The 17,504-nt window shown below is 43.4% G+C and overlaps 1 protein-coding gene and 1 long non-coding RNA gene across 5 annotated transcripts in view; one reads left to right on the plus strand and one right to left on the minus strand.

Annotated features, from left to right (window-relative positions):
- Nucleotides 1–17,504, plus strand: part of FIG4 (FIG4 phosphoinositide 5-phosphatase) — a 432,686-nt gene that overhangs the window by 18,102 nt on the left and 397,080 nt on the right. Inside the window, exons 1-2 of one of the 4 annotated variants that reach the window (XM_040350227.1) lie at nucleotides 14,425–14,489; nucleotides 14,923–15,149. The exons of 1 other annotated variant lie outside the window; for it this stretch is intronic. The gene's annotated coding sequence lies outside the window, so the exon portion shown is untranslated. Of the gene's footprint in view, nucleotides 1–14,424; nucleotides 14,490–14,922; nucleotides 15,150–17,504 lie in introns of those variants that run through there. 2 more of the 4 variants (XM_040350225.1, XM_040350226.1) reach the window with 2 other exon arrangements.
- On the minus strand, nucleotides 7,026–13,996 carry LOC120937203. Its single transcript, XR_005748686.1, has 4 exons — nucleotides 13,962–13,996; nucleotides 13,394–13,491; nucleotides 13,220–13,257; nucleotides 7,026–7,142 (listed from the first exon to the last, which is right to left on the minus strand). It is a non-coding gene; the product is annotated as an uncharacterized LOC120937203 (long non-coding RNA).

Genomic DNA, 17,504 nt, shown 5'->3' on the forward strand with positions numbered 1-17,504 from the left:
ACGGTGCCACATACGCCAATTCCACAACCAAAAAGGTGACTAAAAAGTGGCACGCTCGGGTAATTTTCCACGTACAAGTAGCACCCCTTTGTATGTGCAACACCAAGTCCCACACAATCTTACCAGCGCTCCCTATGTAGTCTGGGCAGTTCTCTGACTATGTGACCATCTCTTCCCTCTTAAACCATTGAGCTATATTGTATAGCCTGTTGCCCTGTCACAGAGCTTATACATCTTGACCCCATATCTGGCACACTTGCCAGAAAGCCTAATCAGGGACTCTTCAACACAGACAACTTGATCGGGAGTAAACAAGGTTGCAAAACGTTCGTTCAAGTGGTTTTACAAGGGGCCAAAATTTGTCCCATGGGGGGGGGGGGGATATGCCCAGGAAGGTCTTAAATTCAGAGACTGATAGGTCTCCAATCTTTGGCAAGGAGCAACTGGGAAATAGTGGCGATGAATAGAGCATCCCCATTTGGTCCACACTAGATCTAAAGAGGTCTTCCGTGAAAACAGTTTCTACCTGAATTCCGAGTTGGTCAGTGACGGGGGGGGGGGGGGGGGGAGTACGGGTGTGGCTGCAGAAGTGGTGGGTTCCCAATTTGGATTGGCAAATACAGCAGGAAGGGCACTATGGGCACGACAGTTAGCTACCTCACCAGAACTGCACTTAAAGGGGTTGTAAAGGTTCGTGTTTTTCTCACTTTACTGCATCCTATGCATGAAGGTGAAAAAAATGCCTGACCGTCACAGGCCCCCCTGTTTTACTTACCTGAGCCCATTCACCTGCTCTGCGTGTTCTCTTCTCCAGAGTTTCTGCGTTGATTGGATAGAATAGCAGCGCAGCCATTGGCTCCTGCTGCCGTCAATCAAATCCAATGACAACTGCCGGGGGGCAGAACCGAGTCATACACGGTCTATGGACGCAGAGTATATGATGGAGCGCACCCACAAGGTAACCCCCTCGGGAGAGAGCTTCCCAGAGGGGGTTAGCTATTGCAGGGAGGAGCTGCGAAAGCCGCCGTGGAACCCCAGAACAGCAGGATCTGGCCCACTCTGCAAAACGAACTGCACAGTGGCGGAAAGTATGACATGTTTGTTAAAAATAAAATTAACTTGTACAACCACTTTAAGGGACTCGCCACGTCACCAAGTGATACTGCAGTTTTGGATGTACGACCAGGGTGTACTAGGCCACTGGTGCTTGCCAGTTCACAAGGATGAGCGGCACTAGTAGTGGCTCACTGCTCCATATGAGAGCCCTGCGTTCTTGCACCTCAATCAGAAGATCGAGTCGGGTACGCCTGACCTTGGCAGGGACCACTACTCAGAGCTATCCGTCATGGAGCTGCTGCTGTCTACCGGTTCATATTCTGAGCATGAATCTGACAGGATGGACGACTTCCTTTTCACCATCTGTCATGCTCAAATGTGTAGGCCTCTTCACTAGTGTACCTTCAATTTGACATTTTGGTCTCCAAATTAAAATTTAAAAAAGCTCCCGACTGTCACGACTGTTTCAAACGCTCCAAAAAATATAATTAGCGTTCGCAAGGATCAGGCCTGACTCTGCGAACGCTGCAGTTACGTGTTTTGGAAGGGACAGTGATCGATCAATACTGCACTCGGACACAGGTGCTAGCAGGTATCTGGGCTGATCCTGCCAACACTGCGTTTTTGGGAACCATAAACTGTTGGGACGCTAGTAGAGATCTGATCAGATATTGATCCATTCAGACATTGTACTACTAAGGGAGGTGTATGGTGCGTGCTCGTGCTACTGGCACTAATCTGACATTGCCTGGGGTGACGCAGACCCTAAAACCAAACTGATTTCACCCGCCGGGTGATCAGGGGGTTAAACCTTTATTAAGGGGAGTTAGGGAGGGTCCCTAGACCTATCTGAACCTTCCACTGATTTTTGTCACCAATGACACCAGTACAGTGAAAAAAATATGAACACTGCACGACAGTGACAGGGGGTGCAGGGGTTAACTGGTGGTGGGGGGGTGATCAGGGGGTGACAAGTGTATCTATGTGTACTGGTGTCAGTGTAGTGTTGGTGCACTTACTCCGAGATGTCTTCTCTCCTTTGGAACGGAAAAGAGCTCCACGAGGAGAGATGACATAATTTCCCCTACCTGTGTTTACACAATGGCTGAAAAAGTGGCAATGCGTTGCCTGACCTAAAATCAAGGGTACAAAAAAAAAAAAAAAATTGTCCACTGCTCTCACCTATAACTGGCCCTTACAGCAAGGAGAATCTGAAGGCAACGCGTAATAAAAAAGGACCAAGGAAATAAGCAGAAAATAATTCCAAGCACTACTTGCTGACCAGCCTGCGATCAACCAGATTAACCTGTCTGGATTTTTTCCTTGTTTTTTTGGTTTTGAGTTAAATGACCTAAAAAAAAAACCCCACCATAAGCACAGTAAAATCACATGCGTTTTTGGCACCATTATTGCTTTTTTCTCCATCGGCAAAAACAGTTTTCGCCCACTGTTTCAGCCGCTGGAATATCGGTGCATCTCTAATATCTTTTTGATGGTTTATGGTATGAAAAGCTCAAATGCCGACTCTAGGTCATTGGCTTTAGATGTGGCACATCTTGTAGGCACTGGAGCTTTCTTTAAAAAAGAGGTAGTGGGTAGAATAACTAGTCAAGAAGGGTCACAAAAATATTAGCCGTAGGGTTATGTTCTCTTTGGCTACTGAAATGTTTTACACACATTAAAGTGCGCAGGTCAATTCAACCTGTAATATTATCTTTTATATACACTCCGCAGAGACAATTCTAACAGCACAGAGTTTCAATTAAACACGCATGCTCATGACCCCCCCCATAAGAAAAAGTCATACCATTTGTAATAGAAAAAGTTGAATAGTAACTGTTGTGGTAAAAATTTTAATGAGTTAATTCGACCTGCAACATAAGATTATTATTATTATTAAAGATTTATATGGTGCCAGCAGTTTGCGCAGCGATTTACAAAATGAAGGTAGACTGTACAGTTACAATAAAAATCAATACGGGAGGAATCAGAGGACTCTGCTCATTAGAACTTACTACAATCAAAGAGGGAGGGTGAAGTGATACAAAATAACTGTAATAACTGTGGGGGAGAGAGAATGAGCTGATGGAGCAAGTAAAAAGACAATTCATTAGTTAGAGGCAGGATAAGGGTTTTCAGGGTTCCCTGAGGCTCCATTCACTAATGCTTTTTTTGATGCATTTTGCAGAAATACAGGAATTTTATTTAACATGGTTTCCTATGGATGTTCACATCAATGCTTTGTGCCTCTGCGTTATTGGAAAGGGTCGGGGACTTTTTTCCTGCAAAAATCTGCGTTTTGCATGTAATAGAATTCAATGGACCCGCATCCATAAACGCCAGTACTGCGTTTTTACCACGATTTTTACTCGATTTTGCGTTTGTTTAACCTTTTTATAGCTGGTTGTTAAAGGAAATGTAAAAACTAAAAATTGCCAGCTAAAACAAAAAAACGGAAATGGCAGCAAAATCACAGTAAAAACCCGTGTGGAAAAACGCAGCAAGCACTGCAAAAACGCTCAAAAGCAACATGCATAGGTGTGAATCGAGCCTTAAGGAGAACAAAGGAGATAGTCGGACATATTCTGATAGGGTGTTCCAAATGAGAGGCTTGGGGGAAGTCAGGGGAATAGAAGGTCTTGTGAAGACTGAAGACAGCCTCCGGAACACCCTTCTGAAAGGGGCTTGATCAGGTACACCTCAGTTTTTCAGGCAGGCCAGATTGGAAGGTCCATTCATTGCTATTGAAAGGTGTGTGTGAATGGATTTGTGTCCGTTTAAACCCATTTACCACCAGGGCCGATCAGGCCGAATAAAAAAACGGAGAGAGGACTTCGTCCTCTTCCGTTTAGGCGGAACAGAGTGGAGGTAGCTGGACAGCAGAATCCTTTTACCCCTGGCAACGCAACGTATCTGGCTCTGCAGATACTGAGCAGACCGATTTGTCATCCTACTCTGCTCCAATCCCTGCTGCTCGAAACAGAATCTGCCCATGTGAAAAGGGGCTTAAAGGTGTTGTAAAGTATTTTTTTAAATAAACATGTTATAATTACCTCCACTGTGCAGCTCGTTTTGCAACCTTGTCTTCTGGGGTCCCTCAGCAGCTGTCTCAGCTCCCCCCCCCCCCGCAAGGACTTGACACCTTAATTTCGAGCGAGCTCGCATGGTGTTGAGTTCCTGCAGGCGCACTCCTGTGATACAGCCAGCAGCTATTGCCGCTCACTGTATCACTCGGCCCCGCGCACTGCGTTCAGAAACGGAGGATGACGGGGCGAGTGCAGGACTTTCGAGGCAAGTAAAAACGGGGGCTTGGGGGGCAGTATTGTCGGATATTTTTTCACCTTAATGCATAGAATGCATTAAGGTGAAAAAAAACATTTACCTTTACAACCCCTTTAAGCCCTGGTTCACATTGCCGATTTGGCATTCAATTTGAGAAATTGCATCAGCTATTGCCCACAATGGAACTGTTGAGATGGGGTAGCGCCGACTTTGTGACACCGCACCAATTCCCAAAAGTTTCTGTACTACTTACCGATCTCCATAGACATCTGTGGAGAAAAACCGCACAGAAGTCTCTGAAATTGTCAGACTGGCATGCAGGAATGAAATCGTCTGAGTTCAGCTAACTCGCACAATATCAATCCTGCAGCAGTGTGAACCTGAGCTAAAGAACAATTCCAGGATTATATATTTACATTGTTGTGCTTGGACCAATGTAAAGCCAACCAATACATGGATTGAAATTATGGCGGTTCAGCAGGGACCGGCCAAGAACCAATTCATATATGGGCAGGATGATTGTACTAAAGTCGATCCATTGATCAACTTGGGCACAACCAGCCTGTCAGATTTTTGATACAGGCGATTACTGCCGGTGGCTGTAGCCGCTAGCAGTTATTGTGTTCTGTCAGCTGGAAAAGGCTCCCTGTGCCTCTCCACTGCCAGCAGAATACAATGGGGGAATAAAGACAGTTTCTCTTTTTACTAATGGAGGAAGGAAAGAAAATGGAATCATCTATGGGCTGCCTATGTATATATCCAGTGAACGCCACTTGCTTCTGAATCCCGTGCTGAGCGGTTGGCCTGCTGCTTGGCAGCTGAACCAGCTGATCTAGCGAATCCTTCCTGTAATCCCAATAGCATAAGAGAAACACCTGAAGGGGTCTAGAATGCAATTGGGCCCAGGGTACCCCTGGAATGGCAACAGTCATTAAACCTAATAACTGCATGACATGCTGAAGAGAGGTCTGTGGGAGTAACTTGAAGGCCTGCACGGAGAGAAGTTTCAAAATGTTCTCAGGAAGAAAAATCTTCTGAGAAAGAGTATTGGATAACCCAGAAAAAGTATGCTCTGGGAGGGCACCAGACAAGACTTCCTTTGGTTGACTTTCCACCCTATTTTCTGAAAGGTCCGCAAGACCAACTGCAGATCCCGAATAAGGGACTCTGTCGAGCAAAGATCAGAAAATCGTGCAGATATGGGGCGATCTATACAGCTTCCAAAAAAAGGCCATGACCTCGGCCCTGATCTTTGTAAAAATTCTGGGTGCTGCCAAAGGAAAGAAAGGGCATTAAACTGTCTATGACTTGGCTCGTTGTCCATGAGAATCACAAACCTGAGGAACCTTAGGTGGCTTTGGCAAATGGGTACATGAGGATAAGCGTCCTGAAGATCCAGGGTTACCATGAAAACCTCTGGCCGTAACATTTCTTATAGAATAAATATTTTCCATCCAGAAAAGTCTGTAGAGAATAGATTTGTTTAGAAAGGTTAAAATTAATGACCATACAAAAGCCGCCGGAAGCTTTCCGAACCAGAAAGACGTGGGAATAAAATTCCCAGAATTCTTGAGTTTGCGCAACAGGAGAAATAACTCCTCATTTCCCACACTGAAATTAGACTCAACATGGCTTGCCGCCTCTTGGTCTCTCGGCAGATGGGTAAGGAAAAATCTCTGGGGGGGACTATTGAATGCCAACCTGTAACCCTTTTCTAATGTTTGAATAATAAAGGAATTGCTGGAAATCTCTGCCCATTCCTTGATGAAATGGGACAACCTTCCCCTATCCTGGCGTCACTGGGGATTGTTGGAAGGAGCAGAGTCCCCCCTTTTTGCTTATCCTTGTTAAAGGGCCACTTTTTATTCGCCTGTTTTAAAGTTAACCTTGTTCTGAAACCCGCAAAAAGGCTTCTTATTCTGTGGCTTATTCCTTTAAGGGAACAGTTTACTCTTAGAGAAACAAGCTAGGACCTCCACTAAGGAGGAACCGAAGAGCCTTCCTTCGAAGGGGATGCGGCAGAGTGTTTTTGGAGGCAAGATCACCCTCCCAAGATTTAAGCCTGATAGCCCATCTGAATTAATGAGAGCAGAAGACCTGGCCGCAGCCTTCATGGAATCTGCAGCAGCATCAGCCAAGAAAGCAACCGACTTGGCAATGAGTGGGACAGACTCCCTAATCTCCTCTTTAGGGGTGTCGGATGAAAGAATAGATGCTGAACCCATACGTCCAAATTCCTAGCCACGCAGGTGAATGTTACAGCTGGACTCAAGGAGAAAGCCGACTTTATGTAGCAAGGAATTAGCCTGCAAAACGTCTCCCTGCAGTCTCAGTGTGAATGCCCGAGGGCTTTCACACTAAGGGGGTGCGCTGGCAGGACGTTAAAAAAGTCCTGCAAGCAGCATCTTTGGAGCGGTGTATACCGCTCCTCCACCACTACTGCCCATTGAAAAGAATAGGCACTGCTGCCGAAGCACCTGCAAAGCGCTTCTGCAGCAGTGCTACACAGGCGCATTTAACCTCTTCATTGTCCGCTAGCTGGGTTATAAGTGCCCCGCTACCAGCCGAATAGCACCTGCCTGCTCCAGTGTGAAAGCAGCAGAATTCCCGCCAAATTTTTTTTTATTAAAAGTCAGCAGCTACAAATACTGCAGCTGCTGACTTAATATATGGTCACTTACCTGTCCTGGGCGCCTGCGATGCCGGCACCCAAAGCTGATCTTTCCCCTCAGCTCTCGGGTGCTGCCCCCGGCCATCTTTGGTAAGGGGATCAGGAAGTAAGTACAAACACAGGTAATCAAAACCTTTGAACAAAGAAAAAAAAAAAGCCAACTTTACGGTTTCGTTTTTTTATTCATTAAAGTGTATTTTTTCCCCAAAAAATGCGTTTGAAAGACCGCTGCACACATACCGTGACAAAATATTGCAACAACCGCTATTTTATTCCCTAGGGTCTCTCCTAAAAATAAAATATATATAAAGTTTGGGGGTTCCAAGATTTAATTGTAAGCAACAAGTGTCAGAAAAAAATTTAGTCTTTAAATGGTTAAACTGAGAACTTCTACACAGAGTTCAGTTCATTAATAAGTAGCAACATTGTATTCTTTTCTCAGACTTGGCAGGCTGTCCAGAGACAAGTCACTCCATTGGAAACTTCAGGCAACTTGCAAATGACTTCTGTATTATAGAAGTCAAGGCAAGTCGCGCTGAAGTAAATCTGCTTTTTTTTTTAAAACAAAAACAAACAATCGGCCGATGCCGATTAATTAAATATTGCCCATATATCGGCCGGCCAATATATCGTAGCTACCCGTATCCTCTGATGCAGAATCCCCATCAGATGAAGAGCTTGGGTTCTTGCCTTCTTCCAGATCAGAAGCATTGCGCGAACTAATGGTCTCGGATACCAATAGGGGAAGGGGTCTAGCCAAGACTGAAGGCTCTTGGAACTATGGAACTAGAGGAAAGCCCCAGACCTGCTATCCTGTCATTGAAAGACCGGAAGGAGGCCACAACCTCCTTCATAGAGGACATAAACTCCTTTAAAGTGGCAGTCTCTGAACTAGCTCTGGATGGAATACAATCCTCACAAAATAGTTTCTTATAATTATTAGAGAGACTGGCCCTACAGTTCCAACATTTCTTCTTCACCGGTTTGGCCTAAAACAAAGCAGAAACAAAACCAAAAGAAAAAAGGTCCATACCTAAAAATGTCCCTTGCTGTAGACCATAGACAAGGGCTTACCTTGGGGCAGTATGGGACCCGGAGGATGCCGTTGGTTGAATCCGAACAGATGCTCCATCCTCAGACCTGTCCTCAAGCTTCAGGCGTAGTGGAGATCGGCCGAAGAAATAGGCTACTATTTTCCTGCTAGAAATGCTCCTGTCTGGTGTTCAGCAGACTGTCCCCTAGGCAGCATGTCCTTGGTGCGTCACGCCGTGTTTCTAATAAATAAACTGTGCCCGGAAGCGCGTCGCACAACTTCCAGGTTCCGGCGCCATCTTGCTACGTCACCGGAAGTTGTCCGACGCCATCTTTTTACACCTCGTGAAGCAGAGGTTCCACACAGCAGTGCTGGGGAAAAAAAAAAAAAGACTGAAGGAAGTTGCCACCATTTCTACAACCAGGGAACCCTTCTGGACTCCTCTGGGGGTACATAACTGAAAAAAGCACCCAGGACTTGGCCACAACTAGTCCTGGATGATGCCCAAGGGGGGGGGGGTCCACCAACCAGTTACCAGACCCAGGAAAAACAAAAACGCGTCTGTGCTCCTGGAGGGTCTCGAAACAAAAGAACTGAGTGTCAAAGGAAAGGGAGGGGCCTTTTAAATTGTATCTGATTTGTGAGGGCAGAGCCAATCATCTCTCAAGTAACTGTCCTGAAAGGTGAGGGGGGAACCATATAACCCAATATCCATGTGTTTTTGATGCGTGTGTTACTGGACTGCATGTGGTGTGAACTGGCTTTTATAAGCTTTTAGGAGAAATTGCATTTTAGCCCTACATACAGCTTCATCTAAACTTGCAATTTCAAAGCCGCATTTCAGTCCCACTTCGGGGGTGACTTGAAAGACATGTGTGGGTTCATGCAGAGATGTATATTGAAATCGCCCCCGAAGTCGCCAAAAGGTACTACTTTTGGAAATCTGTGCTGCAAAGTCGGCGTCGACGTTCCTATTGCCAGCAGAAACCTGCACAGATGTCTCCTATAATCACGGTCAAAATCGGTACTGACAAGCGGGAGTGAAATCTTGCGAGTTCAGCTAAACTCGCACGGCTTCATCTCTGCAGTCCAGTGTGAACCTGGGCTTAGTTCTACTTTTTAGTTCTAGTTTGTCTTTATTTTCATGCAGGGACTCTATAAAATTGTCTTTTCTGTATCATTCCATCCGCCTTTGGTGATCCTAAACAGATTGTGCCTGCGGTAGAGCTATAGTAATTTATAAAGCTGAACCATTTAATAGTGTTAATATGTTTAATGTGTTAAAGTTGAACTGCCTGCGTGTGGAGACGTGACAGTCGGCCAGTCATCAGGCATGTATAACCGATTTAAATATATCCTACATGGATAAGAAAAGGCCTTGGGTGATGTATGCCATTCACAAAATCCTTCCCTGTGATTCATCCTGTATGCTGGTGTGCTAATGATTACTGCCTGGTAAACACCTTGCATAAATCGGGCTTAAAACCTGAAATCACAACATAAGTGATCACCTCTTTTATTCTGATCTACACTATTAACTGCAGTCTGCTCTGCAAAGCAATCCTTTTCTTTATCTGCAGAGGTCAGGAGTGAAACGCATTGCACACAGCTCTTGGTATTGGAATAATTCTATGGATAGAACAGCACTTTACACTCTCCTATGACACGTTCTAGAAGGCTTTGATAACCCAGGTGGCAGGGCTAGATTTTACTTTAGCGTTGTACAGGCACAGTGCTCAGAACCAACAAAGGGGAGAAACAATTATGTGGACTGATGGATAGGTCCGACGCCTCACTGTTTCACTCTAGGTGTCTGTACTGTGGTAGTAATTGAAGATTGAACCATTTACTTTTACAGCACCCTCTGGCTGTGCCGTCGTGCTGTCGCTGTTTCAAAGAAAGCAGACTTTCTAGAGGTGGTAAGGGCATGGAGTGCACAGAGACAGGTGTAGAATCCTGACCTCGTCTGAACTTCTCAAGGCCAGCTCACACCAAAATGCGGTGCAGGAAACCCATATTCTGTGCGTGTTTCCCGCACTGCATTCACACACTGCACTTGTGATCCGCAGAGGGCGTCATTGTTCACTTGACACCCCAAACGCAATGCGTTTTCCTGCACCAGATCGCATACTATAATGCCACGCAATCCAGTTAAGGTTGGTTTTTGGTGTGGTCGAAGATTTCAGCCCATTCAAATGAAGGCTGAAATTGCACTGCACCATGTTCACATGTGAATCTCAGGAACACAGCGTGTTCCTGTGCGATTCATGGTGTGAACCAGCCCTTAGGCTACATTCACACAGGAGTTTTTAAAACATTGACAGAAGAGCTGCAATTCTGCCCGTGATTTTTAAACGCCCATGTGTAAATGACAAATCGCACATTTTTCAAATGCCATTCATTTGAATGGCGCCTAAAAACGCAGTGCTGTTCTGCCGTGATTGTTGCACGTTAAATTGCAACAAACCACATCGCATGAAGCATGTCGCCTAGAAGTAGCTTCTTAACTCGTTTGGGCAACAAGCTTTAAAAGTTGCAGTTTGCCGCAATTGCAAACGTGTGGCCCATCTATGGGACTAAATGTCACATTCTTGACAGAAGTCCAGTGAAAGATGTACTTTCACCTGCATGTAAAAAAACAATTGTGGGATTTAGGCCTCATGCACAATGGACGTTAAAACAACGTTATAAAAACGCCAGTAGCTTTTGCAAAAGCGTTTTCTTTGAACATTTTTTTCCTTCAATGGATCAAAAACGTTAAACGCTGGTGAGCGACGTTTGAGCGTTTATCAAGGTTTATAAGCATTGGAGCATTTTTACAGCTGAAAAACGTCTCAGAACGCACTAGTTTTGTATTTTTATTGCACAAAAATGCCACTGCCCAAAACTGCTGATAACAGCCTATGTGTGCATCGACACATAGGATAACGTGGAGAGTTTAAACACTTAAGGACAGAAGGTGTGTTTTTCAGATTCAGTGTTTACAAGACTAAAACATTTTTTTTTGCTAGAAAATTACTTAAAACCCCCAAACATTATATCTATTTTTTCTAACACCATATAGAATAAAATGGCGGTCATTGCAATACTTTGTCACATCGTATTTGCGCAGCGGTCTTACAAGCACACTTTTTGTAAAAAATTCATTTTTTTTAATTAAAAAATAAGACAATAAATTTGGCCCAATTTTTTTATATATTGTGAAAGATAATGTTACGCCGAGTAAAATGATACCCAACATGTCACGCTTAAAAATTGCGCCCGCTCGTGGCATGGCGTCAAACTTTTACCCTTAAAAATCTCGATAGGCGACGTTTAAAAAATTCTATGGGTTGCATTTTTTGAGCTACAGAGTAGGTTTAGGGCTAAAATTATTGCTCTCTAACAATCGCGGCGATACCTCACTTGTGTGGTTTGAACACCGTTTTCATATGCAGGCGCTACTCGCGTATGCGTTCGCTCCTGCGCGCGAGCTCGTCGGGACGGGGCGCTTTAAAAATGTTTGTTTTATTTTTATTGATTTTATAATTTTTACACTGAAATAAAAAAGAAAAAAAAATGTATCACTTTTATTCCTATTACAAGGAATGTAAACATCCCTTGTAATAAAAAAAAGCATAACAGGTCCTCTTAAATATGAGATCTGGGGTCAAAAAGACCTCAGATCTCATATTTTGACTTAAATGCAAAAAAAAAAAAAATGGAAATTGTCATTTAAAAAAACAAAAAAATTCTCTTTAAGACGCTGGGCGGGACTGATGTTTTGAAGTCACTTCCGCCCAGCAATGCTATGACGACAGGTGGGGGCCATCTTAACCTCACTCGCATCCTCACACAGTAGGCAGCAGCACCCGATCGCCTCCGCCACTACTGACGGCTACAGTAAGCGGCGGACGCGGGAGGGCCCTCTCCCGCCACCGATAACAGCGATCTTGTGGCGAATCCACCACGGGGAGGGCCGTTATCGTTTACAGGACCGCTCACTGAAGAGATGGAGGTCTCGCTTGTGGCAGCAGCTGCTGCCGTTACCGAGATATACATCTTTAAATACAGGACGTATATATACAGTGGGTGGTCGTTAACCGGTTAAGGACTAGAAAAAAGTCTACTGCCAAAAACAGCTGCTGTAATTACATCCAGTGTGCATGAGGCCTTAAAGTGTTTGTAAACCCAAAAAAAGCAAACAAACCCTGTAAGATGCATACTAGCTCATTATGAAATACTTACTTTAGTTTGAAGCTGTTGCAGTGGTCCCCGCGGCATGTCTCCCAGTTTTATTTCCGGGTTGGCAGGCTCTGGCGCAGTAATTGGCCAGAGCTACAGTGTCATGCCTGCGTATGTGTGCGGCAGTCGCCAGGCACCGCTCCTGAAGAAACGGCTCAAGCTGGCCGTTTTTTCAGTGTGCATGCACCAATGACGTCAGCTCAAGTGTATATGGTAAATATCAACCATCCAGGTTGAGGAGATTTCCGGTACCTACAGGTAAGCCTTGTTATAGGCATTTCTACCTACAGGTAAGCCTTGTTATAGGCATTTCTACCTACAGGTAAGCCTTGTTATAGGCATTTCTACCTACAGGTAAGCCTTGTTATAGGCATTTCTACCTACAGGTAAGCCTTGTTATAGGCATTTCTACCTACAGGTAAGCCTTGTTATAGGCATTTCTACCTACAGGTAAGCCTTGTTATAGGCATTTCTACCTACAGGTAAGCCTTGTTATAGGCATTTCTACCTACAGGTAAGCCTTGTTATAGGCATTTCTACCTACAGGTAAGCCTTGTTATAGGCATTTCTACCTACAGGTAAGCCTTGTTATAGGCATTTCTACCTACAGGTAAGCCTTGTTATAGGCATTTCTACCTACAGGTAAGCCTTGTTATAGGCATTTCTACCTACAGGTAAGCCTTGTTATAGGCATTTCTACCTACAGGTAAGCCAATAATTAGCACACAGAAATGCCTCCTGGACTTAAAGAGCACACCTCCAAGTATAAATGATTTAGCAAACATTTAAAAACAGTTGATACAGAAAAAAAACCACATTAAATGTCAACATATAAATCAATATTGCATTTTTGTCATAGACCGTTCCATGAGACCCAATTGTGTCATACAGATATCACCGTCAGTCTAGGATGACTTTTAGGTCTAGATGCATAAAATAAAAAACGTACTCACAGATTGAAGACTCCTGGCCTGCTAGCTGGTATGAATGACTAAAAACAAAAAGTGTATAAATGAGTATATAAACAAATGGGCATGTTAGCCTATACCTAAAAATGTTTATTTTTAAACAAACTATCCATAAGAATAAATGATACACTGCCAACCATGCCACAAAGCTGATCTCACCCCAGGCTATGGAAGGGCAGCAAGATGGAACCAGTAGGAAACGGCAAAACCCGGAACCGGAGCAGAAGACGTTTGTCCCAAACTGGCAAGGCCCACACCTATCCAAGAAAAAAAAATACCCATTAATGAAAACCTGACATAACGAAAGTTAACAAGTCAATGTTGAAAAATGCTTAACTGTTGCATGAAAAATGCCAATATGCTCAGACATAGAGGCTAATGTGATTGCTAGTTTAGTAAATCAATCTAATCCCAAAAACAAGGAAATGGGAATAAATGTGTGAAGAAAAATACTTACAGGAAAATGTAATATACTATATTAAAAACACCTATGTATGGTTGTTTTAAGGAAAATATATATAATATGGTATACACTGTATAAGTAAATGTGTAGTGGGCAAATATCCATATACTATACAACTGAAAAAACAAATCCAAATTAGGAACCATACAAATAAATTGCAAAACATTAAAGTAAAATCAAACATCAAAAGGAGACTAAACATCTCCCCCCAAAGGAAAAATCCAGACTGGGATCAAAAACTTCATAGGCTATGGAAGAACTTACCCTGTGCAGGAGCAGCACAACAGCAACGAGCGCATGGCAGGCAGCAATGAAACCATGCAGCATGTTCTGGGCTATATAGGCCAGAAAATGTTGTAAACCCCGCCCCACCAGCGTCCTCATGGTGTGAACACACCAATCAGCTCGCAAGCAGATGGAAAGGGGATAGTCTTTGGCTAATCCCCATGGGTGCGGCCAGCTGACACTGATATCCCCTTAATTGGTAGAGCACGCCCAAGCAGCAGCAGGGGGTGGGGAGGAGGGAGGGGCTGTAAACTTTTTTTTTTTTTCCTCACTTGAGCATGCTCTACCAATTAAGGGGATATCAGTGTCAGCTGGCCTCACCCATGGGGATTAGCCAAAGACTATCCTCTTTCCATCTGCTTGCGAGCTGATTGGTGTGTTCACACCATGAGGACGCTGGTGGGGCGGGGTTTACAACATTGTCTGGCCTATATAGCCCAGAACATGCAGCATGGTTTCATTGCTGCCTGCCATGCGCTCGTTGCTGTTGTGTGGCTCCTGCACAGGGTAAGTTCTTCCATAGCTTATACAGTTTTTGATCCCAGTCTGGATTTTTCCTTATGGGGAGATGTTTAGTTGCCTTTTGTTTTTTCCACAAGAAAAGTCTCCTTTTGTTTTACTTAAAATGTTTGGCAGTTCATTTGTGTGGTTCCTAATTTGGATCTGTTGGGTGCTTTTTTTTTTTTTTTTTTTAAGGGGGGCATGGGTCACACAGGACTTTCAGTTTTTCACATTTATATAGTATGTATTTGCCCACTATACATTTATGGTGGGTGTATACCTATACTATTACTGTGGTGTAGGTGTTTTTAATGTAGTATTTTACATTGTCATGATGGATTGATTATCATCTTCACCTATCTTGGCCTAGATTGACTTCAACTGTAAGCCTATAATTGGGCTTACCTGTAGGTAAAATGAATCTCAATCTATGGTTTAGGAGATATTCACCCTGAATGGAGCTGCTGTTGGTGGCGCATGCACAGTGAAGGTCTGGTGTATCATGCCAGAGCTTGCCGGAAAGGACGCCTGCACACATGTGGGACTGACTTCATTGTGACTGGCCACTTGCAGCGCTGGAGCCAGCGACCCTGGAAGAAACGGTGAGTTAACATGTCAGCCCCCCTCAGCGCTGACCATGTCGGGCTGCGGGAGCTTTGTTCTAAGGTATGTATTTCATAATGTGCTCGTATGCAATGCATGTTTTTCTTCATCTGCGGTTTACTACCACTTTAACAGCAGTAAAAAACTACCTATTGAATGGAAATTGTGGTTAAAAACTCACCCACTATTTGTGGTTTTGGTGCATTTTTGAGTCGCATGTTCATGTTTCAAAGGTGCAAACGGCCTGGAAATGCAGCAAAAATGCATGTTTTTTTTCCTGTTATTTTTCTTCAAAGCAGTGTGAAAGGGGCCTAAAATATATCAAATTACAAATTGAAGCAGGAACTATACTGGTGTTGACAACTTCTTAAAACATGTTAATACATTTAAAATTTAGCAAAGATTTACTGAATTAGGATCGCCAATTTTCTAAGATTAGTTTTTTTTTTACATGCTGTTTTTGCAACACCAGGTAAAAACCTCCCAAAATCGAAGAATAAATGTACTTGCAAACAAATCAGAAATATAATGTTGTTCGTATAGTTAAAAAAAAAAAAAGTTTGGATACTGTAGTCATCCTTTCACCTTTACTTTTTCTGACTGGTTATTTTACAATTTGGGACAATAAAACTGTATGAAGCAGTTACATCATATAAATGGTTGTCAAGAGACAGTTTATGCTTGCTTCCAGAAGAGATTAGTGGCTGAATGAAGGAATTGCTCAATGTTTGTGTTGTAAAAACATTTTAGTTTTATAATTTTTATTTTTTTACTTATTTAAGTTTAGAGTAGGGGGTCTCTAAATTACAGCCCTGAGGCCATGTTCAACCATCTACAAGAGTGTCAGACTTTGATGGGGACCACCCTGATGTGACAGGGTATCTGATGGCTACGGTATGTTTTTTCAGCCCAAAAATTTGTTATCTTTACAATGTGTACTAAAACGTTTGAAAATCCCTGGTTTAGAGCACCTGTAATTTTTTTTATTTTTTTTTTACAATTTTTTTCCTTAGTTGCTGTGTCCCAGTCTGGTAGGTTATACTGGGATCCTCATCGGCTTATGTTGCCTTTTGTTTTCTTTGTAGATACCCTTAGCTTTGTTTTCTTTGTAGATACCCTTAGCCTTTTTTCCCTCCCTTAATATTTCTATCAATCCCCCCCTCCTTTTTTTTTTTCCGCTCCCTGTTTTTTTGTTGCTTTTGGTTCTACCAGTGGTTCTCAACCTCTCTAGTGCTGTGACCCCTTGATAAAATGTCCCAAGATGTGCAGACCCCTAAGAGTAAACTTATTTTTGTAGCGTGGGTTGTCAGCACCCAAAGCAAGACAAGTAATATGCACCCCTAACCCATGGACATTTAGTGCTCCCTGAGTCCCTTCCACTTGTATAGTAGTAAAACCCCTCATGTTAATTTTAGGATGTATCACTCTTTTCTCTTCATTTTTGCCCTTGTATCTCTGTCCTAATTTCTTATATTTTTCCCATCCCTTTCTCTAGCCGTCTATCTTCTTTCTCTTATTCTTTCTCTCACTTTTTTCTTTGTTTCTCCCCCTTTTCCTCTCCCTTCCATATATTCTCGATGGGATGAGTGGCAATGCTGGGAGAAGTTCTGATTAGCCAACTTAGGTGCTCTTGATCAAGGTCATTTGCTGATCTGAGAACTGTAGCGGGGACCTTTTTAATGGCAACTATAATCACAGGTAATGCTACTCACTGTGTCTCCCAGGCTTCACTGTCCAACTTTTTGTGGTGTCTCATAGTGACACCTGTGCCAAAACCAGGAGATGGGGTCTCCTCCAGCCCCTCCCACGTTCCTCACCAGTCAGCTGACCTCTAGTCTCCGCCTCCCAGCCATGTCATGAACTGAATGGGCGGCAGCGAGAAAAAGGCCTTGGAGAGGTGCAGGTTTTATGAACAGCCCAGGATTCGGTGACCCCTGGCAAATCCTAATTCGACCCCTAAGGGGGTCCTGACACCCAGGTTGAGAACCACTGGGTTATACTCTTCCTGCTGATTTGTTAATATACTAGGTTTTTGTGCTTTTTTTATATGTTTATTTGCTATGCGCATGTCCCTCATACATGGCTATATGCTTTCTCTCCTACTTTTAAGATCCATGTTTCTGTACACTGGTTTTGGCTGTATTATGAAATTGAGGGCCGTTTCCTATTGCATATGCATATGGACTTATTGTTCTCGATTACTTGCATTTTTTTTTAAGATGCATTACCACATATGCAGGCATTGACATGATCAGGCCCCTATGACTTATTTGTACTTTACTGATATGTTATGGAGTATTGTGCCTGCAGATTGGATACAAAAATTCAACATAAATTGCTATGTCCCTGCTAAGAAGATTCCAACTTTTTTATTTTTCTGGTGACAATTGTCAGTGGAGATGTCAAATGACAACTAAA

The sequence above is a fragment of the Rana temporaria genome, chromosome 4, assembly GCF_905171775.1.
Source record: "Rana temporaria chromosome 4, aRanTem1.1, whole genome shotgun sequence".
Taxonomy (NCBI): Eukaryota; Metazoa; Chordata; class Amphibia; order Anura; family Ranidae; genus Rana; species Rana temporaria.